At 47.0% G+C, this 24,453-nt stretch overlaps 1 long non-coding RNA gene across 1 annotated transcript in view; it reads right to left on the reverse strand.

Moving 5' to 3' along the window:
- Positions 1–10,469: 10,469 nt before the first annotated feature.
- LOC126045198 (uncharacterized) overlaps positions 10,470–24,453 on the reverse strand; it is a 46,032-nt gene continuing 32,048 nt past the window's right edge. Inside the window, exon 5 of the long non-coding RNA XR_007507956.1 lies at positions 10,470–10,553. This is a non-coding gene — a long non-coding RNA (uncharacterized LOC126045198). The remainder of the gene's footprint in view (positions 10,554–24,453) is intronic.

The following is a 24,453-nucleotide window of genomic DNA, read 5'->3' on the forward strand; positions in this document are numbered from 1 at the left end:
GGAGGTGACCAAGACTACGTGGGCGAGGAGCGAGAAGAGACGGAGGTCCACAGAATGGTGAAGGTGACGTCTGTGGGGACCAATGGCACGCAGTCTTCTTCCAGCCTCCTCCCTCCGAAGCTATTTCTCCATGGTGTTTTTGGACACCACCACCTCCTACTTTTCTGGCAAGGCACGCCAGGCCCGTGTTGCCCAGCCTAACTTACGCCGTGCACGCAGCTCAGGACCTACGTGGTGCTGCGCAAAACCAGACTCGCTGCCCAAGCCCTGACTCGGGTGCGTTTTTGCTTTTGAAGCTGTTAAAAATGATCGCTTCAAATGCCACCTGTGCAGCTGCAGAAGGGAAATAACACGGGACCAAAGAGGCAATGTGAAGTCCCGGACAGCAGGTCCTGCTCCCTCACAAGGCTCCTGCTATCTTGGACCAAAAGCAGCAGGCTAGTGCTTTCTCCCCCGTCTCTTTTTCCTTTAGCGTGCACTCTCCAATGGCGTGGGCTCCCTGCCTCTGGATACCCAGGAATCCCCACCAGCCAAAGCTGGCATCTCCTGACAACACCTAACGCTCCAGATCCATATCTGCCGACTTCTATTGATTCTTCCAGCACCATTTCTGGAGCCCCAGAAATAATAATTGTGACTTGACTGTGAGTAAAGGAGCGGTGCGAGGACTTACGAAGAAAAACATTGAAAAAAGAGGTCAGGAAAAAAAAAAAAAAAGCCCGGGGCTGCAAAGACTGGGACTGCAGGCTGTGAAGAACCTGAATGTGCTGAGGATGGGCAGGGAGGACGAGGCGGACCGGGTCCCCATCATCTGCGCTGGCTCCTGCCCCATCCTTCCCCAGTTCATGGGTGCTGAGGTCAAAGGCAAAGGTCTGATGCAGAGACCCAGTCTTTGGGCACCGTTCAAGTGACAGAAGTGCTGCATGGGCCCCGGCTTGTATAGAAGGGTGGGGGGCAACATGTGTGAAGATACACCATGAAGAGGGAAGGAAAATGCAGGAGAAAAGCCTGCGGTAGAGCTGTGGGGGGTCAAACTGGGGAAAGACAAGGTCTGTAACAGCAGAACTGGCCCAGGCTCAACTGCAGAAAAATGATCTCCCAAAACCAAAGTTATCTGCTTTGGGGAACCACAGTCCTCGGTCCAGTGTCATCTGTATCACTGCATTTAGGGGCAACACTTGGGTCCAAGGACCTGCATCTTTCCTGCTCTGATTTCTCTTCTTTATAATTAAATGTAAATATAGGTGGATGTCTGGTTAGTTACTCATGTTACACGAGTGCTTTTTCCCAGGGACTGCATGGCATCTACTGCCGGCAGTGAGTTGCCCCCTCCCCGATCCTGCTGGCATGGGAGCGAGGAGGAGATTTTGCCTCTGCTCACATGACAGCTAAGGCAGCTGGATTTTGTTGGCTTCTCAAGGCAAGTCATTTTTAGGACTGTGTTGCCTTTGAGTGGGTAAGAATTACGAAAACTTTCATTCTCCCCTTTGGTAGGAACTTACTGCAACACAGGGCACCCTGACTTTCAAATAATAAGGTAATTGCATCATCACCTAATCAGTTGCCTTAGTAACAGATTTCCTAAATTCCCCTGTTGCATTTGCATGTTCATAAGTATGAAAATCAGACGTGGGAGAAGGAAAGGAAACAGAAGAAAATCCAGGGCTTTGTAGGATGTGCTCCGTGACGGGAAGGCACCTGTAAGGCTGCTTGCTGATCGGCCTGCGCTTTGTTTACTCACCTTTGTCATGTCTGTGCCCCCCCCAAAAGTGACGCAGCAGCAGCTGGTGTCAGCTGAACAGAGCGGGCAAGCCTGGAAAATTACCGGCACCCTCCCTGCAAGGTTTGGTGGCACAGAGAGAAGTAGATTATGAACAAATCTTTGTATTGGTAACTATCAAGGGAGAGCTAAGGCAGGGCTGGGAACCCAGGAGATGGTGAAATTACAATTTTAGGAGAGCTTGAGGTAAACAGCTTGGGTGTTGGAGTGCTGCTTTATTCAGTGATGCTCGATTCAGCAAAGGTTGCCTCAGCAGAGGTCGTTTCCCTGGAATTTGCAGCAAGCTTTCCAGATCAGCTCCCTGCTCAGCCCAGACTCAGGTAGCCCTGCTTGCACGCTCCGAGGAGGCTCTGGAGGTGACGCTGCTTGCCATTTCGAGGGCTTTTCTCCAGGCAGACCCACTGCAGCCCAGTAACCAGCAGCCTCTCGAATCTAACACTGAGCCTCAACAAGCAGCTTCAGCCTTTCTTGAAGTAGCAGCAGATGAGGGACCGTCCCAGACCTGGAAAGGCTGCTTTCCTTCTCCTTCCTGGCAAAATTCAGAGTAGAAATTGGGGCTGACCTGGAGATAACGGTGGGGGAGAGGGTGAAGGTGCCCGGGGTCAGCACTGGCTGCGCACAGTACCGGCGTCGGGGCCGGTTGTAATGGCCTGAGAGCAGCCATCCTTGGGGAAGGATGGGAGCTCGTTCCCGTGGGCATGAGCCCTGCTGATCCTGCTGGAGCCCGTGCCATTCCTGGAGATGGGATGCCAGGCTTCTCCCTGCCCTGGACACCCACAGCTCCAGCCCCTTGGGTCTGCAGAGCCCCTGCACTCCCCTCTCCTGCTCGGCCTTAGGGGACACACTGGGTGGAGGCACAGGATGGGGAAATTTTTTTTTTTTTTTTAAGTACTCTTCACAATTTTTGGCCTCATCTGCCTTTGAGGAAGGCGGTAAGAGCACCAGTGAGGGGGCTGAACTGGCCAGACTCCCCACCTCTCCCAGCGCTGCCAGCACTTAGAGATCTCCCCCATCGAGAACGAGCAACTCGCAACAACCACAGAGGTGTTTCTCGTTGTGTGAACGCTCCCCGGTCGATGAGGCTGAGAACGAGCCCCCGTCGCACATTATAAAGTCCAGCTCGAAGAAGCCATCTCGCTGCAGCCATCCCATAGCCACCCAGTGCTGCTCACGTATGGGGTGGGAGCAAAGGCGACAGCGGGAGGTCGGCAAACACAGCAGATACTCGGTGCGATATGGCTGTTATATCAGGAGTCTTGTTTTCCATTCCCATGTTTAGTCTCGAACGGAGTAACGTGCACATGAGAATTAAAGCGTGCCTTGCTAAAAGGTGAATGTTGAATACCATGAATTAAGAAAGCACAGTATACAGAGAGCACTGCAATTATATCATTGGGGATATCATGTACACTGTGCGACGCTGTGATTCATGATGTTACAAGTAAATAACAGGAGATTAAAAATGTACTTGGGTTCTCATCTGTGATGTAGCCCAGCTTAAGGTTGTACTTATCAAAATTATCAGTGGAAAAACACTGTATTTCAGAGCTTCAGTGGAAAAACACTGTATTTCAGAGCTGAGTCACAGACGGTCACACCAAGTCAGAGATGAAGGTCTTGCTGGGAGAGCTGGGTGCTGAGATCACGAGCAAGGTCCTGGGCTATCCTCAGGGACTTCCAGAGAATGAAAATACTGGGGAAAACGTTACTGGGTCTTTTGGGCACAGCCGTGGGAGCCAAGGGCATATCCCTGCCCCTTGCTCGCTCTGGCAGAGCACGCTGCCTTTGGTGGGCACCGGTACCCTCCGCTCGAACATGCAGCCCCCTCTCACAGCAGCACTTTTCTTTTCACACTATGCCAGACAGGAGTGAGTTTTCTTTACGTGTTTTTAAGAACGGCTTCAACAAATACTCAGTGGGAAGTGGCAGGAATCGTCATCCTTGGGAGTTGCTTTGGTAACTCGGGCATGTAGGCGGGGAAATCGCCTTACACAAGGGCAGAAGGTGGGAAGCAGAGACCTGAACCTACTCACCTATTTCATCATCTCCCAGCATTGGAGATTCTAAGAAATCATTTCAGTAATCCAGGCACAAACGTGCCAAATAAAAAAGACAAAGTGCAAATGCAGGAAACCTTGATGGTACGGGTCAGCATTTCCCTGCATATTAAGCTGAAGGAGGATGCTATACATGCAACAATTAATTTCTGAAATAAGGCCAGAAACGGATTCGAGTGTAAACAAAGGGAATATTAGTGCTGGATGTTTAAAGACCTTAATATTCATATGAATTTTCACAGCTAATTTGAGAGGCAAAACCCCCCAGCTCTCTGCTTTCCTCCGTGACGGCAAGGCACGACACTGAGAAGGGGAGGCAGGGAGGTGGCACGCAGGTGGGAGCACCTGCAAGAATTCTGATGAAGAGCCATACCGGCAGCGAGGCGAGGACCCACAAGCCCTTTATAGCAATTCCTATGGGAGAGCCAGAGCTCCCTGCCCGCCCTGTAGCATCATCCCTGTGGCCACTGCACGGTGGCAGAGAGCCCTGCTGGTACTTGACCTTCCCACCTGGTAGGGGAGGCACAACGAAAGAGGACCCTGTCTCTACAGTTGCCGACATTCAGATTTAGTCATCTGATTAAGAGTTTTCTTACTGCCAGAGGTGCTCACTACTCGCTAATCCCCGTCGCGCCTCTCTGTATTAAGTACCTTTAATAAATCTGAGCCTTTGTACAGATTCAGGGTGCTTCGTGGCACCACTGGGCCAGCAAAATGGTTTCCCTTAGTGGCAAAGCTGGCTGTGGATCACTGGGTCCCTGCCCCCTTGATCTACCAGAGGTCTACCAGAGCTGACGACTGAGAAATTCAGTGGGGTTTTGACCAGGTGCCACCATTGCTACTGCCAACACGAGTGACGGATATTAAACCAGTGAGTTGACACACTTCTAGCCTGCTTACAGCCATGGGTGATGTGTTCATCCAAACGGGCCACAGGATTTGTGGACGCGCTAAATCCATGAGGAAAGATGCTAGCGTAACCGCGCACGTTTGAACTAACAGCTGAGACGGTGTCCTTCCAGCCAGCAGCTGGGTGCGAGGTCTGGGGCCAGGCAGGCATGGAGGGAGCAAAAGTTCTTTTTTTCCTCCTAGATCTTCAGGGAGAAGCGTGCCACTGCCGCTGGCTTCATGAACTAATGGGGACTGGGGACGCTGCTCCAGCAGCGAGCTGTGTGGTACGGTCCAAGGAAAGCCTTCCTGCCTTTCCCCTCGCTCCCAAAATAACCCACCTGTGAGATCATGCAGGTATCAGAAATCTGAGCTGGGCAAGAGCCCCCAGAGATCGTCCAGGAGAAAGACAGAGCTGTCTGCCCAAGGGCAGCACCGGGATCGGATAGCCAAGGCACAGGTGTCCCAGGTGCAAAAGCCCTTATGGGCTTTCAAGTCCATCCAAAAGCTGTTGGACTAGTCTTGACCCGAGGACAGCACAAAGAACAAAACAGCAATAGATTTCCTGGGGTTTGGGTGAAAGCTCTCACCGTGCTTTACTGACAGAAACCAGCCAAGTTAACGGTGCTACAGAAAGGCCAGTAGGGCTGGCTTTTACTTAATTATTTATTCAATTAACCTCCAGCTTTTTATTTCGGGCACTTCTCAATGTGTTGCTGCAGCTCGCTCTGTTGATAAGAAAGGACTCGGGGCCAGCCAGCGCTGCCAAGTGACCACTGAAGGACATTGCTATTTGACCGCTGCTGACCCAAGGCCCTGCTCCAGCTCTCTATTATCTCACCACAACCCAGTGGTGACTCTGAGGAAAATCCTGCTCACCAGAGACCTACCGAATCATGCACGGGAAACGTAAAAGTGTTCGTCCTTCATGCTATTAAATAATTAGGGGGAAAAAAACTCATTTTGTGCACAAGGGAATTAATAGTTGCTACATTAAACCATAAAATAAAACAAGAGCTTCATTACTAAAGTAATTTACCAAAGCCCGTTATTGTTTCATATACAGTAAAGGAGATTACCGTAAAACAAATGCCAATTTGGAAGAAAAACCAGGAAGGGATGGCTGCCTCTTGGTCGTCCTTTGAGGAATGGCTGGGTTGAATTGGCTATCTAGAGGTGCCCCAAGCCTTCACCATCACCCAGAGGTGGTTGCTTTTGGGAAAAGACACCACAAACAGCACAGCTCCGAGGCAGAGCACGAACGCTGCTGGGACAGAGCTCAGAGACGTTCACGGAGACATTCGGGGTCCGTGGGGTCGGAACGCAACAGCTGGAGCGGGAGCAGGGTCAGAGGGACGCGTCCCTGAGGTGCCACCATGGGAGAGACTGGAGATGAAGCCTTGGGGACTCACGCTGGCCACTGGGCAGACTGGGATCCAGGGGTGGCCACTGGGCTAACTGAGCGTCTGAGCCCGGCTGCTGCAGGGATGCACACCGTACATATGTATATGTATAATTTCCGCCGATGGACCGTCATCCTGCTCAGCCGGAGAGGGGAACAGGATGAGGCCACCAGTGCCGTTGGTGTTTACGTGAGTGCCGGCCACATCGGTCTGCATAGATCGGTGCGTCTGGCCGTGTGTACGTGTGTGTTGCATACGTGTGTGTTGTACACGTGTGCGTTGTATATGTGCGCTTGTGTGCGCGCCTATGGGGAATACGCACTCAACCTCGTTACTGGGTGGACCTGGGGGGCTTGGAGCTGCGGCAGCCTCACCTCTACAGGGCTTCTCCCCAACAGCTTATGCGTTCCCCTTCAGCCTTCCACGTAAAGGAGGGGATTTCAGCGTCCCCGTTGGATGTCGCACGCGGTAGCTACGTGTCCTCTAGCAGCGCTGGGAAGAAAAACTGCTGAAGGTTTCCCCAGCGGAGGGGAAACCTCAGCAGCGCGGCAGGCAGGCGCCTTCGGATGCCTGCCCCCCCTTTCTTGCAAGGGAGCATCCAAGGGGGGGGAGCAGCCCTTGCCTCGGCGCAGCAGGCTCTCTGGGCCCCTCCGAGCAGCTCATTTCTGACAACCGGCAAAGCCCGCGTTTGGGAATGGAAGCGAAGCTTTAACGAGGTCAGGACGCGGCGAGACTGCTTTTCTGCTCCACACCGCAGAGATGCAAACTGACACTTGCGCTGCGAAGGATCCTTCCACTTTCCCCTGACTTTTCAGTGCTTTCTGCTCGTTTTTATCACCTAAAATAAAACTCTCGTGGCAGGGGGGGACGTTATCAGTCCTACGCCTCATAAACCAGGCCTCCAGTGTTGTTTGGAGCCATTCTGCACCATGATAAAAGCTGGGCTGGATATTTTATTCATAACAAGCACGTTAGGCTTTTTCTGTGATGTTTGTGCTTCTCCCTCCTCAGGCCCTCCCCTTTCAGGGCATTGACGTGGGTAATGATTTCCTCTCTGCAGGAGCAGAGTTCACAGCTTCATACTAGGAATAAACATGCAATTTAGCCAAGGGTGAATTCATGACTGTAATCCCTATTCTGAAACAGGGCAAGTCTTTTGCTTCTAGACAAGCAGATCATGTGGTTGCAATTGAAATTTAGGCATCAAAACACTAAGCGTGACATTTGCAGAGCGGGATCCTAATAGAAGTGGCGAAAAAGGAGCGGGGCACGAGCTGTCCCCCTCTGGCAGCTCCCTGCTCAGGCCCTGCCTTTGCCATTAGTGTCCTTGCCAGGACGTAACCCTGCACTGTTTTCCGTATTAAACATGTGGACTTTATTTTGGTAAGTTTAAAAAGGCATGGAAATGAGACACACTCCATTTGGGAGGGAAGCTGAGGATCTGCGGAGGCTGTTGAGTCACTTTGTTTGAAGAAAGGAAGCATGAAAATGAAAAGACAGGATCTTTCATCGGCTGCCAGTCACACAGGGATCCTGGGAGCACCTGAGCAGGATTACGTCCTTCACACCTGCGAAAAGGCAAGGCATGCGTGATGCACTACAGAAAGACCTGAGAAGGAAGGAAAATGCCCTGCAGGAAAGGAAACGTAGCTTTGTCCTGATTATTCAGCTTATAAAAAATGAAGAGTAAGAGAGCCTGCTAGAGGGAGAACACACAAACAGTCTTGAAAGCTTTCAGAGCTATCAGACTGTTGCACAGAGCAGTCTCATTCCTGCAAAGACACGCAGTTAACGTTAGAGGTTGAGCAGCCCCAGCAGACACACCTAAGCATGCATTTATATTCCCTGCCAGACTACAGCATCTGTTTGCATGCTTAAATGCTGCCTCGGCAGTGTGGGAAGATGGACAACGGATCGAGTCAGCATCTCTGGAAATCTGGGGCTGGGACTGATAACTCTGTACTCCTGCATGGACGGCAAAGCTCCCCGAAGAGTTCTTGCTCTCCTCTCACACTCGGGTAGGTGCGCGGTATAAACAGAGGCACGCACAGCTTCAGGAGTCACATCAAATCCGTGTCTGAAGTAACTCACATCAGGAGGTAGCTAACATGCAAAATCAGCCACATAGCGAGAGCTGAATCCTTTACCTGGAGAATTACCCAGCATTACAGATGCAGGTGTTGCTCGGTGAACTGCAGACATGGGAAAGGCAGGTTTATCCAGAGAAATGTGTCCTTCATCCCCTTGCCTTTGCATGGCAATAGACCAGCTGCCCTCCGTCCTTTAGGACAGAGACAGCACGCGTTATTTCAGGTTTCAGGTGTCCTGTGTCCCGATTGACTGATGAGTAAGTGGATGTCCACCACCCGCCCGGCTGCTGCCACGGACGGGGTACCGACATCTGGATTCACCCTGCCTTTCCCTCCACCAAGAGCTGTGTTGGTCCTTCCCTGGGGAGCAGCCAGTTTTCATGGCACATGTAGGATAATTCACGCCGAGACCTCCATCCCACCATCAGACTGGACTGAAACAGGCCAGCAGGTTCCCAGGGGTTTGGGGAGAAGAGACAGATGGGATCAGTAGACAGCCAGGCAGATGGGCAGCCTCATCACATCAGCCTTGATTCTTTAACAAACCAAGCTAAAAATAATAACAGTAGGAGACAGACGTTTGAGAAGCTGAGAATAAGGCACAAATGTCATGTGAATCATAGGGCCTAAAAGGATGCCTGGGCTATCTCAGGCAACTGCATTGTGTTATTCCTTTCACACACCGTCCTCAAGGATGGTTTGCTCTTTCACTCCACCTACTCAATGGAAAGCTTGAGTTACCCTTTATTCATCTGGTCACTGAACACATCCTCCTAACTTCCAGCCTGAATCTGTGTTACATCCTTGGACAATTTCATTGAAACAAGAACTTAGGCTGTGCCCAATGAATTTTAAGTTAAAAGGAAAAGCATGAAGTCAGGGAAAATGATGCCAGATATAGAAGAACCAAGACTAATGTTTGGGAAACACAAGACTGCAAAAGGCCTGTGGGCCTGAACGTGTGTGAATGATGCTGCTTTGTGCTTGTGTAATGCCTCTCAGACAATGCACTCAGGAAGCCAAGGCTGGACTACCGCCCCTGTTTCTGAAGCCCAGTCTCATGAACATCGGTTCTGGGGTTTCATTATCCCTGGTACCGATGCTATTTCTAGTGTAACAGTTCACAAACCCCTTGCTCCGCAGCGAGCGCCTGTTCTGCATGGTGCTGGGGTTAGGAAAAGAGAAAAAACACTTCCCTGGTCAAAAATCCTTGGCTGTTGCAAGATGGCTTAAATGAAAGTGTAGTGAACGCAGAAGTTGCAGCAGCCTGTATTTTGGTGTGCATCAAGTGAGGCACCTTTGGGCCACGTACAGCAACAGCTGGACCGTGCTTTCTCCCTTAGACTCCGCAGCAGTTTGTTTTGTAGCAGCCTTCAGAGGAAAGGGTCAGGTTGAAGGACCCTTGTCTATCGGGTGCTGTAAAAACCCAAATAAAGTCTGTGCTGCGAAAAGCTCACCAGTTAACACGTGATGGATCCAACTACAGATGGATGAAATACAATTAAAAGGAAAAGAAAATGCTGAAGGGACAGTATAGAAGCAGGAGCAGAGGGATTAATTTACTCTAATTAAAGCATTTGGATGAGGAGAAACAGATATGTCCAGAGTAGTCCTCATGTCCTAAGGTACAACATACAACATGTCACATGAAACACTCTCTGGGCAGCCCTGTTGATACCAGCCACCTCTAAAAGGAGGTCAGGATGCCAGATATCTGCCTGAATTAAGTGTGACGAATTACACCTGAGAAATCAAATGTTTTAGTTGAGGGCATGGTGTGGTGGTTTCAGTCTTGTGGGATTTGGGGTGGATTATTTTTAAAAAAAAAAAAAAAAAAGTCTAAACAAAGGATTTCATGGTCCCATGACAAATTCCTGGTCCAGTGTTTAGGTATGACAAGCAGGCGCTGTGTTAGTCAAAGACTTTCCCAGGTGGAGCAGAGCCACCAGAGGAGACTGAAGAGGACATGCCGTGAAGGAGAACATGGTGGGGGAAGCCCTGAAGGGTCCTCTTGAGCCCATGTCCATGTCAGCAACACCGGTCTACAGTGGGCACAGCGGATATATCTGACAGTGGATACAAACCCAGATTTGCCCAGAGCCTGAGGTTTTCCTAGCAATTCTCTTCTAGTTCATAAAGTGCCCAGGACTGAAGCAGCAGTCCCTCCCCAAGCCACGATGACTGCTTGTGATCAGGAAGGGCATCACACGTGCTTCCGAGAAACCGGCGGTTCCCGTCGGAAACAAAAGACCCGCTTTTTTCATGGATGTGGATGGGGAGCAGCAGCAGCGCCGGCAGCAGGAGGTGGGCTGGAGGGAGCAGCCAGGCACGGATCCTGGGGAGAAACACGAGAAAGCCGTGACCTTTCCCAGTCTGACTTTTTTTTTGTGTGATGGGACGGAGGAGACGGGGAGAGGCTGCAGTGACGTGTCGGTTTATTGTCACCTGGGTGTGAAGGGCCATTGGGGAGGCCAACGAGGTGCTTTGCCAGCAAAGCTAGGTCAATGTCTGTGTTTGCCCTCGTTTTGTAACCCATTGGCATCGTTGCCCCTCCCCAGCTGTTAGTGCCAAGCTGGCCAGGCAATATGCAGCAAAAAGGCCATTTCACCCCAAATCAGGGCATGTTAGGGCATCTGCCTCTGGCACACAACCTGCCAAGGAGGACGGGGTACTAGACTCCTTGCTTGCAGACAGGGCATGGGGTGGTTACCCCCACCTCTTTTGGGAGTCAGAGAGTGCTTTTGGGGCAGAACAGACACAAATGCATTTAGAAGGTTACCTTAGGAGGAGAGGACCTGCAGCCTAATATTGCATTTATGCCTAATGTGAAGGGAGATGAGGGGCAAACCCTGCTCGGGGCAGGTACAAGGAGAGGTGGGTCTCAGATGCTCAGATGTGGGTCTCACCGGTGACCCCCAAGGCCATCCACCCCTGCAGCGTAATCCCCACCGACATCCCACAGCTCCGACACTTCTTCCTCCACCAGCACGTCCACTGCTTCACCGCAGACCCTTACAGCTGAGGAACCCCGAAACCCTTCACCTGGGATCTTCTTCTAATGACAGCAGTGTCCACCTGAGGGATGGGAATGTGACTGCCCTACGCTGTACAGTTTAGTAAGGCAAGGGGAAGAAACAGTCTCCATATTAGCCAGATTCTGTTCTTCTGCGAACAGAAAAACGAGAATACCCCAGAAGGCTTTTCTTTGGTCAAAATGCTGTGATACCAAAAAATAATTAGCCACTGTGAGTTCCTAAGTTTCTCTTTTTTTTTTTTTTTTTTTTTTTTTTTTAATAAGAAATACAGCTGATTCACTTAGATGTAATTTTGGATTTACAGACGTGCAAGAGAAAGTTTTTTCTTAATGGTTCCTGCATATTTTTATATCTCATTGTGAGGATGTCTTCTGCTTCAGCAGTAGCTATCAAAGGACATAAAGCCAGAGATACAGCAGCACAGTGCTTTGTCAGTTCTGTAACTCTAGTTAACCTCGGATGAGAAGGGCGCGATTGCTGAAATATAATAACAAACTACTGGGCAACATGATCTCCTGTTTCTCAAGTGATCAAACAAATTATTCATCTTTCTAGACTGAATCTAAACTGACAGCAACCTTTTCATTTAAAGCAAATTAAGGATCTCAGACTATCTAACATGAATGATGATTTTTTTTGTTGTTTTTTTCCCCCTTAATTAAATGAAAGTGGGTTTTATAATTTAAACATTCCCACACACTGTTGAATGAATGCGAATTTTTTCCGCGATTATTCACGCAGCGCAGCGGCAGGCTGAAACCAGCAGTGTTAATTCCCCAGTGATTCCTCCTGAACGTATAGGGTGCATACAGAGAGTTACAGTAGCTCCTGGAGAACTGCCACGGAGGGCCCTATTGTGCCAAGTCATGCACGGAGTAATAGGGAATGGCAGCGTGTGCTCCAGAGTTTCCACTCTAAAGCAGAGCCTTAATGTGGTGGAGAGGCTGGGAGCGACGAGGGGATGCCCTCCTTCTCCCGTCGCCCCTGCTTAGCAGCGGGACGAGGCAGGGCAGAGGCAGGAGGAAGGTGGAGGAGATGGATAAAGAGCTCAGACGTGGCGTTTTGAAGGTGGTAGCTCTGCCGGCTGCAGCTGTGAGAGCCTGGGAAGGGTCTCATCACCGGCACAGCACAACACCTTGCGCCTTTGCCATCGAGTGGGTTTTCCAGAAGACGTGGGAATGGGAGGACAGCGTGGGTGCTGGCACTACTGGTCTCCTCTGATGGAGACCTGCATGGTGAGACACCGCAGACTACACCAACGCTGGCGTAGTTTTTCCTGAAGAAAAGGATGTGGTTCACTAAAAAAATAATCCTGGTGAGATTGCCCAGACAGCATTTCCCTTTTCACTAGCCAAAATCAAGTTTCCATGTGACCACCTGGTCCGAGCTACCTGAATAACATTGTACCGCTCATTTCTTTCATTTCCTACGAAAGACACCGTTCCTTGCCCCGTGCACAAAGGCAGACTCGTGCAGCCAGAAGTAGGAGCTCTCTACAGCTGTCCTGTGAGCACAGAAATCTGCAACAAAGGGATCAGAATGAGGAGAAACACAAGGATGTCTATAAAAAATGCATAACCGCCTTCCTCAAAGGCAGCTCCCCCATAAATGATGGTGGGAAGTGGGGAAAATAGGGGAAGAACAGCAGAAATGGGACCACGTACAAGCGACCTGTCTTCTCGGTGACTTCTGCCAAAGGAGGGGTTGGGAGTCCTGAGCGGGAGGTTGTATCTGCAATAGCATGCTTAAGAACCACAGTCGGAGGTAATTTGTTCAGTCTGTCTTGAATATCTGTATGGTTTCCACCTTCACAATTACCGCAGCAATCAGTTCCATCATTTTATAGGTACTCCGTGAAAATGTACTTTCTTCTGTTTGTGCCAAACCTGCTCATGGCTGGAGTCCCTCTAGTTCTTACAGTGTGAGAAATACTGAAGAACGTCTACTTCTTTCACATCCTCTGTGGCATTCCAAATTCAATGGACCCCGATGGGATATGTAGGTCTCTATAGACCCTCAGATGCCTGTATCTCAAGGTAGAGACTCCCGGTCCACTTCGCTTCTTTTAGTCAGGAAACCATTTTAAACTCATGATTGTCCTTCTCTGAACATTTTCTAGCTCTGAGATGGGGGGAACAGAACTGCACCCTGCATTCAGACACACTACTCATTACTTAGTGACATGATGACATTTTCTGCTCTATTCTTGATTCATTTCCTAACAATTACCTTACAAAATCTTCAAGCCCTTTTGCAATAGCACTGCCTTACCTCTTGGCTAACAGTTTCAAACCGTGTTGCCTAACATTAAACATCTCAGTCCACAGGAAACTGTGCCCTGACTTTTCAGTGCTTCCCACAATTCCCATTGAAGTTGTTCTACCCAAATTTCCCCTGAAGTGCAATCAGATAAAGATACGTACATTCCTCTGGGGAATTAACCTACATATTTCTAGTGAGCAAACAACCATCTGTCTCCATCTGAGATAGGTACACTCCAGAACACGCCTGACTAAGCCCCAGGGTTGCCCACATCTCCCCTGTGATGGTCCTGAGCACTGGATATTGCCGCACTGAGGACAGAGCACTATTTTACCCCACAGATACCTGTTGGCTTCAAAAAATGTTAGCCAGACTTTAAAAGGAGTCCAATATATTAGAAATTATTAGTTAAATTCAATAAATGTATTTATTCATTCATTAGGAAAGGGAATGACATGTAAGAAAATGCATCGCGCGTTGGAATTAAGCTTAATTGTAGTGTTAGCCTTGGTGATTGACATCTGACTTATCCTAGCACATGGGAGAGCCAGATCGAGCTTGCTGTGTCCACATCCATGCCTGTGTTTCCTTGTGTGCTCTGCTAGGCCATCAAAAGAGACAAATCCATGTTTTTCTGGGCTTCAGCAGCTGAGCACCTCTGGTTCTTCCCCATCCAACTGCAGGAAAATGCTTTTGCCTTCCTGGGTAGAGGAGGGAGTCATGGGGAGGCACTGGAAGGCTCTCAGTGGTCTCTGGTGAAATATTTCAGTCTCTCAGCACTGGAAACCTTGGACCTTCCCAGTCTGAAGTCAATGTCCTGTCTCTGAGAAGAGCTGTCAGGGACTTCAGAGGAAGAAGCATGAAATCATATCAGACCATTAAGGAAATAATCTCTCTAACAGAAACGTCTGCTTTGCTCCTATTTTTTTGGAGCATGAACACGCCTTGTACTGAGGATCCTCAACCTTTCCAGGACTCACAGAGGTTTTCTTTATTTTGCAATCTTTGCTAATAAAACTGGGTATTCCCATTATCCAGAAAAATATTCAGTTTTCTTTTGATTCCTTCTAAACTCCTGGCCACGGTGATATATTAAAGTTCCTAGAAAAACGTAGCACAAATGTTGAAATTAGCTTTGGGGTAGAATTTTGTAGCAGGGACTTACCTCACACAAGCATTTACAAAAAGCCTATGCAAAATGACGTCTAGCTCTTACACAGCACTTTTCCATAGACCTCAAAACTATTCGCAAAAAAAGGGTCTACATCATTTCACTTTAAAACTGAAATGGCTAATTTTTATCTAGTAAATCAGGAACTTAATGATGTCAGACTTCTGGTCTTACTCCAGGGATCCACCAAGTAGTCTATGCAGTCTTCCACAAAGGGGATGAAATTATGGACAATGTGACCATATGTAGATCTCCTACCATACGTACGATGCATCTGCACTGATCCCCGCCGTGTCACTGCTGAGTACTCTTACGCAGCATGGGCCCTTGTAGCAAAGACCAAGTGACCAAGACCGTAGCCCGTCGAGGTCAAGGGAAGAGATCATTGCCCTTCACTCAGCACTTGTGGGACCACATCTGGACCACACTCTATGTCTGATTTTGGGCTCTCCCATACTGAAAGGCATGGGCATAGCGGAGCAATCCCAGTGCAGGGCCACCAAACTGGCCAGGTGGCCAGACCGCATGGTGTATGAGGGGAGGCTGAGAGAGCTGGGCTTGTTCAGCCTGGAAAAGACTCATTTTTTTCCTATGGTTCCATAATTTTGAGTACTGAAGACCCTAGAAATTGTACCAGTTCTGCAGTGGGTAATAAATCCCTGGAAATGCTCTGTTTACCAGTTGGTCAAACATCCGAGAAGCCTTTGGGATGAAAGTCACAACACAGAAGTTAAGACAGTTATCAAGAGCTTCTGAAGTCAGCTGTAATGTGAGTTTTGTGATTTTCCCAGCTCCTCCCCGTTAAAGATAATAACTTCCGTGCTGAACTGAGGGGCACTCAAAATACTTCATAATCTAGGCAAGGTGCCCTGATGCCATATTTAGCACATCACTTTAAAGGGAGCTTGAGCCCAATCTGTCTTTTATATAACCCATTGTACTAAATCCCGAAAGGTGGAATAAGGCTACTAGAATCAGCTGATACTAAGTGAAAATGTGAGTAATGCTTGAATGTTTCAGAAAATATATTTTTTCTCCATAGTTAGCAATGTATGAGTCACTCAGGCTCCCTAGCTACTGCACTGCATGAATGACTCAAAACTCCACCGAGAACGGAGGCACAAGCAGTTCTCTCTTTGTGCCAGATTTTCTCCTTTTAAATCATCCTTGCTGTATCTCACCCACTTCAAAAAAAGGAGAATCTCTTTCCCTATTACTTCCTTCCGCCGTCCCCATGCAAGCCCAGATAAAACATCGTGCACAAGGATGGTCAGTGCTCACTGTGACTGAAAAAAGCACAGGATATGATGCATTAAAGTGAACTCAGTTAACCATTTTTAAGAAGCGAAAATGTACATAAACTAGTCGCTTTGCCGAGCTCCTCTGAAGCTCTTGGAAGAGCAAGGACACTGCACTTTTAAACATGTTGGACCCAAATGTCCTCTATGGAATTTTCCTGTGCAGCAAAGCTCAGAGTCTGGGGTCTTGGAAATTTTAGCCAATCATTTATTTGGGTGCAAGTTTTGAATTCAGTTAGTTGTGCTCCTTGAAACACCTCAGTCCCTGGAGACCTGTATGGTTTTACAATTTAGTAGTCCCTGCTTAGTTTAAATGGGATAAATTGCTGCTGAGAGGGTCCATTTTAATTTGTACTAGGTATTTCCATCAGAACAACACAGACATCCCCATCTGTAGTGATTGCTGGCCTCATGCCTGAACCCAGGGTCCCTCTGCAGAGCTCTGAGCAGCTCTTCGGAGTCACAGGCAAATCTGTCTTTGGTGTCATGTTCCCACCGTCTCATCACTTCATGCATCACGAGTCATTTTCCAGGGACTGAAAGATGGAGAGGGAGAAATCGTGCTGGTCTGTATATTAGTTGTCACTTGAAAAAAATATGCTGCATAATCTGGCTATTGCCTAACCCCATTACCTCACCCCTAGGCTCATCACCAGCGGCTTGTTCTCTGGATCCCAGCTCTGTTGCAATGACCATGGGGGTTTTTGGACAGTGATCATTCCCTCTTCTCAAAACCCTTCCGCCATAAGACCAGTCTGACCCTCTGGTCACATAATGAAAAGAAGTGTACGAGGTCATTTGTTAGAGCAGGTCTCAGTCAGGTGAGCCACTGGTTTCAGTTCTGCAGGTTTTTTCCTATTTATGAGAAAGTTACTAAGTTCAGAAGGAATTACTGTGATTTCTTTCCCTAAGCCATTCTTCCCATTACACATTTTTAATTCAGCTTTTTCAGAAGTTATTTGAGGTTAATTCTCTTTGACTCTGCTAATCTTCAATAGAGCAGATACCTAGTGGTCCCTCCCACCCAAAGCTGCTTTGTGCTTCACCGGTGTCTGAGGAGCTTGTGCTGTCATTGAAAAAGAAAGGTTCCAGTCCTCAGGGCTGTAGGTGCAGCCTTCTGGACACAACACCTTCCTACAGACAGAAGTAACAGCTGTCCAAGAGTCATGAACTCTTAATGCTGTTAACACAAAGTCTGTTTGCTAGAATTTCTCTTTCAGAGTTAACCATTTTACCGCTGGCCACCGTAACCACCCGGAGCCAACAAAATGATCCAAGAGTGAGGAACTCTGCTAATTAGGCAGAAGCCTTCACTACCAGAAAAACTGAGTCCTTTCAGCTTGTCTAAAGCCTCTTCTGCTGCCACCATGAAACACAGCATCCTTCTGGGTCAGTCATTCTTTCTTTTACCCTGGGGCTTCTGAAACAGTTTTTGATCACAAGTCTCAAATTATGGTCAAAGACGGTCGACTTTTTCCTCTCTCTTGGCTGACCCAGATTCATTCCATTGGTGTTTAGACACCTAATTCAGGAATCCAAGTTCTGCTCTAGCCAACTGAGAAAGCAGATATCCAGAAGAAGGATGTGGATATATGAGGAGCAGGAGAGGGAGTTGGACTTGTTCAACCTGAAGAAGAGAAAGGTTGGAGGATCTCACTGCTGACCCCAGCTACATAATGGTATGATGCAGAGCAGACAGAGACAAACTCTTCTCGGAGATGTACAGCAATTGGACAAGAGGCAAGAGACACAAACTGCAAAACAGAATTCCAATCGGATTTTAGGAAACGTTTTTTCACCATGAGAATGGTAAAATATTGGAGCAGGTATGGGAGAGGTAGCAGCATCTCCATTTTTGGAGGTATTCAAAACTCAGCCAGAGAAGGTCCTCAACAACATGCTGTAACTGGATGTACTCTGAGTGGGGGATTGGACAAAAGGACCTCCAGAGGCCCTTTCCAACCCAAATTTTCCTATGGCTTAATAGTTCTGTGGGTGTGCAGGACATCTCAGATATTGATCTGAGTCAAAGCCACCCTACTAAGTCGCCTTCTACCATGTAGTTTACAAAATTTTACACTGGTAATTTCCACAGCACTAGTAATGAGTTCTTCTCTACTCTGACTAGTTCATTGAACTTTAATTTTGTTTCAGGTAGAGACCTATTTATTGTATAATAAAAGTACTTTAGCCATAATGCTACCTGAAATCTTTTGGACATTGTCTAAAAATACTCAGTTCTTTCTTTCTTCTTAGCTCCACTTAGTGGGTCTCATTTTTTTCCTTGCTCATCATTTTACCAGCTGAATTATTTCTGTATATAATGTCTTCCATTCATTAACTTCTTCTTGCCTGTTGGCAGCAAAGATATTCGGCATTGAAAATTGGAAGAATATCAGTACATGTGGCCTTTTAACGTGATTAATTACGTTTGGAAAGAACTTTGTAATCAGTCAAGGAAAAACTGCAAGGCTGTGAGGGTTAACAGAGAGGTCTTTTCCCTTACTTTTTGCTTGATTTGTTTTATAAACAGTGACGCAAGCAAATACATCAGGACGCAAATTGGAAAATGACTTCTTACTATGTTGGATTAAAGGAATAGAAGATCAATTGAAGGATTTTGCTTCCATTTTGAAAGATATGACAGCTCTGGCTTGCTCTATACATTTGCAGGCAGCTTAGCTCTCCATTAGCCTGTATTTTGTCAGTTAAATGTTTATCTGAAACCCTTGCCCAGCAATCTTACCAAATGATGGCTTTCTCACTACTGTTGCTTTTAAAGCAAAAACTCACACAACCTTGTTTGGCATGTTATCTCCTATCAGCTCTTACTCAATTGTGAAAAATGGCTTGAAAAACAACAGGAAACCCAAGAAAATGTGATAACAAACAGCAGTGTGTCAGGGTTTAGGAAAGTGTGATTACAGCCACCATGGAGACCATTGTCAGGTCAGATCTGTCTTTTTTAATTAACTGAAATAGAGGGAAAATAGCATGTTAACAAGATTAACAAATGAAATTACCAAATTGTAGGTGTTAATATTAGTATCATTCCCTGTATTATCTCAGAAGATATCAGCCTAGGAAATAATTTTCTTTGCATTTTTACTATCTATGTTTTTCACTTTTTTTTTTTTTTTTTTTTGTCTCACAGAGGTTTGAAAAATGTTCTGTGAGAGCCTCCTGAGGACTGGACTGGTTGTACATTAGCTCAGAGATCAAACTCTTTCATGGGGAAGAAAAACAGTGCTTTTGGCTTTTCCCTTTTTCCTAACATACAAACTTAAAGATGTCCATACTAATTTGTCTAGGTCCCTAAAGCAAAATTCTAGGCTACGTCATGAAGCTTCTCTATTTCCTTTTGATGTTTTCAGAATCAGATCCTGGAAAATTAATTTAGGGCCAGGATTAATAAGTATGTTTTTATCCCATTTTAAAGCTTCTTAGGATCTTCCTCCAGAAAGATGGAAAAGAAACAGTCCTAGAGAGCGAGCACAGATACACATTTCAGTGCAAAGGAGGGGGATGGGGTGTGCAGAATCTTTATCAGTGATTTGGAGGTATCTAAAGTCACTGTTGGCAAAAATTGTGACTAAACTAAGCACTGACTAAAACGTAAAAAATGAGGAAAACAAGTGAGTAATGAGGAAGACAAAGCCTGCCATAAGAGACCAATCTGGATTGATCAGCACATCAGTACCATTAAAACATAGTTTGTAATACACTATAGCAAAAGTAAAAGCTAAATCTGCGTTATTCAGTAAGACGACAGATAAACCTCTTTCTATATTGAGAAGTTCTCCAGTCACTATACACTTACTGGTAACGTTCATGCTTGTAATGAAAAAATAAAAGATGCCACTTGTAGCACTGTCAAAGACTGCAGTCGTGCCAACATTTATATGAGCCGGTGTGGAAACGTTGAAAACTACAGAGAAGGAAAGACTCCTGCCCCTTTGATGTCTGTGCAGCCTTGGCCACTTCCTTAAGCATGTGTTTTGGTGGGACTTTGTAGTCAAGAGCAGCAATTCTATTTCAGTCTCACCCACCCTTCCTATTCCTTTATCCCAGATGGAAACGACTGGCAATTCATAACATCCTAGAAAACTTTGGCAATGCCCATACAGATGTTAGTAACTGCTCCTTCCATACATGCGGTCCTGTTCCAAGCACTCTCCAGTAAAAATTTACTTTCCCTGTGCTTATTATAGTGCACCTCACAGGGGCTTGTGCAAAGAAAAAGTAAACAGCTATGACTGTAAGTCAGACAATTCCCCTAAACCAGAACTCTTTTCTTCTAACTGGTTTCCTAGGACAAAGGTATGTAGCAGGCTGTTCTCAATATCAGAGAGTTAAATGCCTTCCTCCGTCATGCCACACTCCCAGTTCTCAATATGAGAGAGATGCACAACAAATACAACTACAGCATGCGGAATGTCTCACTGAAGTCACTATAAGGAGTTCATATGCCCCACCAGTGTTTCAATATTATTCAGAGTGCTTGCAAATACTACAGCAACAGCAATGCCAACCCAGTGCCAAAAGATTACAGAAGTGTTCTCATAGCTGGAAGATTAATAAAGGCTGCCTCCTTCAAATAGATTCAGTGGTTGGCAAACGCACTACCAACCCTTTTGCAAGCACTAAACCTCAGTATAAACAATGAAAAATACATTTTCACACTATCTTCTACTACATAAGTGGGTTTGAAGCAGATATCCCATCCCAGCAAAAAGATCTAAATACGTTTATCTGCTGCCTCCCTGGGGCCCCGGTTAAGGACATCACTAAGAAACTTCCTAGCCTCGTACGGACCTTGGACTATTACCCATTACTTCTCTTTCACGTGGGTGGCGATGAAGCTGCAGCACGTAGTCCAAGGGCGATCAAAAGAGACGTCAGGGCCTTAGGACGGTTATTAAGGGAATCTGTAGCACAGGTTATTTTTTCCTCTACCCTTCCAGTTGCAGGCAGTGACACTGGAAGTAACAGACGGACCCAGTCTATTAATACTGGGCTCCGTGGCTGGTGTCACCACTACAATTTGGTTTTTTTTGGTAGTGGGATGGCTTACATGGCACCAGGCCTGCAGGCGTCAGGTGGGATTCACCTTTCTCAAAGGGGGAAAGCGGGTCTTTGCTCATGAGCTAGCGGGGCTTATTGACAGAGCTTTAAACTAGACTTGAAGGGGGTGGGGGACAATATCAGGCTTGCCCGTGGCAAGCTGTGGGACAACACACCAAGGTTAGAGGGACAGGGTGCTAGGGAGGGCCCTTAGCTCTGAGATGTGCTGTCTACACTAGAGCGCACCTGAAGTCTTACAAAGATGAGCCAGGGGCTCCTGAGGTAATAGGAGCCAAGAGGGAAACACCAGTGAAATACCCCAAAGGAGGTGTTCCTCTAAGAAGGTGACATGGCCAACAGCCCAGCTGAAGTGCCTCTACACCAATGCACACAGCGTGGGCAACAAACAGGAGGAGTTGGAAGCCACCATGCCACTAGAAAGCTACGACCTAGTTGCCATTACTGAAACTCGGTGGAACAAATCCGATGACTGCAGTGTGGCTATTGATGGCTAACGGCTGTTCAGAAGGGACAGGTGAGGAAGGTGTGAAGAGCTGTCTCTGAAGAATAGCCACGAGCAGGTTGAAAGCTTATGGGTAAGAAATAGAGACCAAAGCAACAAAGGGAACCTTGTGGTTGGTGTCTACTACAGGCTGCCCGACCAAGGGGAGCCCACTGACGAAGCCCTTCTTACTCCAGCTACAGGACACACCATGCTCGCGGGCTCTCATCCTGCTGGGGGACTTCAACCACCCCAACATCTGCTGGAGAAGTGGCACGGTGAGCTGCAGGCAATCCAGAAGACTCCTGGAATGCATTGATGATCACTTTTTAAGCCACGTAATAGGCAGCCCTAGCAGAGGGGATGCAATAGCGGACCTGTTGGTCACCATTGCAAGCGAGGTAATGGGTGACATCAAGACTGGAGGCAGACTGGGCTGCAGTGATCATGCACTGGTGGAGTTCGCAGTCCTGAGGGATATGGGTCAGGCAAAGACTCTACTTACATTCCCGACAATTTACATTTCACTTATTGTGCTTCCCATCCTAACTCCAGCTCCGTAGCAGTGGAAGGACAGGAGCCGCTTGGCACGGGAGCCTCCCTTTCATTCTTAGTCTCACAGAAAATACAAGTTGCAGATGTTACTCAAACTGCCTGGGGGGACCACAGGCTCCAAGGGTAATTCAGGGCATTGGGTCCCCACAAAAGTCATTATACTATCTGAAAGTGATATAATAGAAGAGATATGAGAGCAGTACATTGAGTGTATGGGGACTTCAGGAGCAGCGCGTACAGATTATGTCATTTAATATGACTGCGGTCACCACCAGAGTAGTGACCCAGTGCACCCACCTGCCCCCGGGGTGAAGGCGCAGACCCAACACACAAGGTCACCAGGAGAGACAAGTCCTTCATCCCAGAAGAGCTGCCGTTTGAAAAAATCTCTCCTCCATTCCCTTCACTGATAATCTTCTTCCTCTTCCGCGGCTGCACAAAGCTTAGCCTGGGATTCCCAGAGAAGCCAGAAGGGCGATGTGCTCATCTCCACACTGCAGACCATCGGCTTCATACACAAGGACTTGCCTATGGGCGCATGTAAGGCATTTGGATGAGCCAAGAAGACACTCCCAGCAGATTCCAAGCTCAAGCTCACAGCGTCCCAGGGAATGACGGAGGAGGAGGAGATCTCCCAGAGCTCCAGCTACACAAACAGCAAGTAGTTTTTCATGGGTGGATGACTTTCAGACAACAAACGAAGTCTACCATTCTAGTTTTTTTCTAGGTCAATCTTTAATGATATTTAATATGCCTCCTCACAGACTCACACAGCATCTCTGCTTTAACTTGATTCATTCTGAGTTTGTCAGTGGCGTGTTTTTTCTTGGTTTGAACCCATCATTCTCATCTTCTCAGTTATTGTTGCCCTGGGACTCCATCACTGGCTTAGCTCTCATCTGATGCTACAAAGGCACCAACTCTACATGGCTCTATGGAAAGGAAAATGACCGACAGCTGCTTCCTCGGAGGCATTTTTGTTTTATGCAGGCTGCGGAAAATTTTCTGAGACAAGCACTCATTTCTTTAGTAATAAAGTCAGCAGTAAGTTAAGTGCTTCTGCCAGTAGCTGTCTCCTTATTTCAGAAAAGAAGGATTTTAACTTTGACAATGAAATTCCATGAACAAAGCACTTTTTTGGAAGCCTCATCTACACACAGTCTTCTCAGAGTAAAGCTTCATTGTTGTTTGTTTTTGTTTTTTTTAAATAAAAAGGACCAAATTGTTCTCAGTTCCATAATTGCCAGCTGCCATTAAAATCAGTGGGAACTATGCATATATACCTGAGGAAAAAATGTGACTGGTAGTTCTTAGAAATGAGAGAGGAATGAATTAAAAATGGATTTCGGATTAAAAATATCAGAGGGATCAGCTGACTATGTGCTACGGAAAGGAAAAGAGCTGACTTAGAAAGCCTTAGGAATCAGGGTAATCACAGGAATTCTGCCAAGGCATTTATCTATAGTGGTAGATACTGCTATTTTGACTTGCAAACTGTTAGAGAAATATAAACTGCTTTATTCCCTTGTCCCAGTTAGATTAGTCAAGTACTTAAGCACTTTATCTTTTAATTAATTGTATCAGCTAAGTGTGTATTTAGAAACTGAATTTCTGCGCAGAAATCCCCAACATATTCATCACTTCTCGTATACCCCTCTTCTCCACAGCCTGCCAAGCACTGAGTCATGGCTCCATTTTATTCTATTCTTTCCATTGCTGCACAACAATTACACAGTCTATGAGATAATTATATTTGTTTTTTAATCATTCAGGGGACCAGCCATTCATAAGAGAAGGACACAGCAGCCTGTGCAGAAAGAGGATGATTTAAGGGAGGATTGCAGAATGTGATCTGGTTAAAAGTCAAATAAACTTAGTAAACAGAAGATTTGAAAGCTGTGGTGGAAGGTTATCTCTTCCATCAGTCTGTTTTAAAAAAAAAACTGTAAAGGAAGGATACAGCTGCTGGTTTCATGTTCATCGTGCCAACCTGCAAACTTTTTATTTTCCAAAACTTTGCTAATCTAGAAGAAACAGAAACTGCATGTGACCATTGCTGTGGGTTTGGATTGTAAAACAAAACTCAGAGCAAGGCTTTCCTAACCACATATTGTCTTACTTGCCCATTGTGCCTGGAGCAATACCAGTGGCTAAACACGGGGATGATTCAGTCAAATGACTTCTCAACCTCATCCACGCCAGTGTGGGTCTGCAGCAACTACGCTTCCCCAGGCAGCTTCCCCAGAAACACAACCCTGAACTTATCTCTCGTTAGCACTGCAGGGCAATCCCTCCTTCCCGAGCGCTCGAACAGAAACAGAAAGGGACATAGGAAAGTTTGGCCACAC

Source organism: Accipiter gentilis, chromosome 13, assembly GCF_929443795.1.
Source record: "Accipiter gentilis chromosome 13, bAccGen1.1, whole genome shotgun sequence".
NCBI classification, from domain to species: domain Eukaryota; kingdom Metazoa; phylum Chordata; class Aves; order Accipitriformes; family Accipitridae; genus Astur; species Astur gentilis.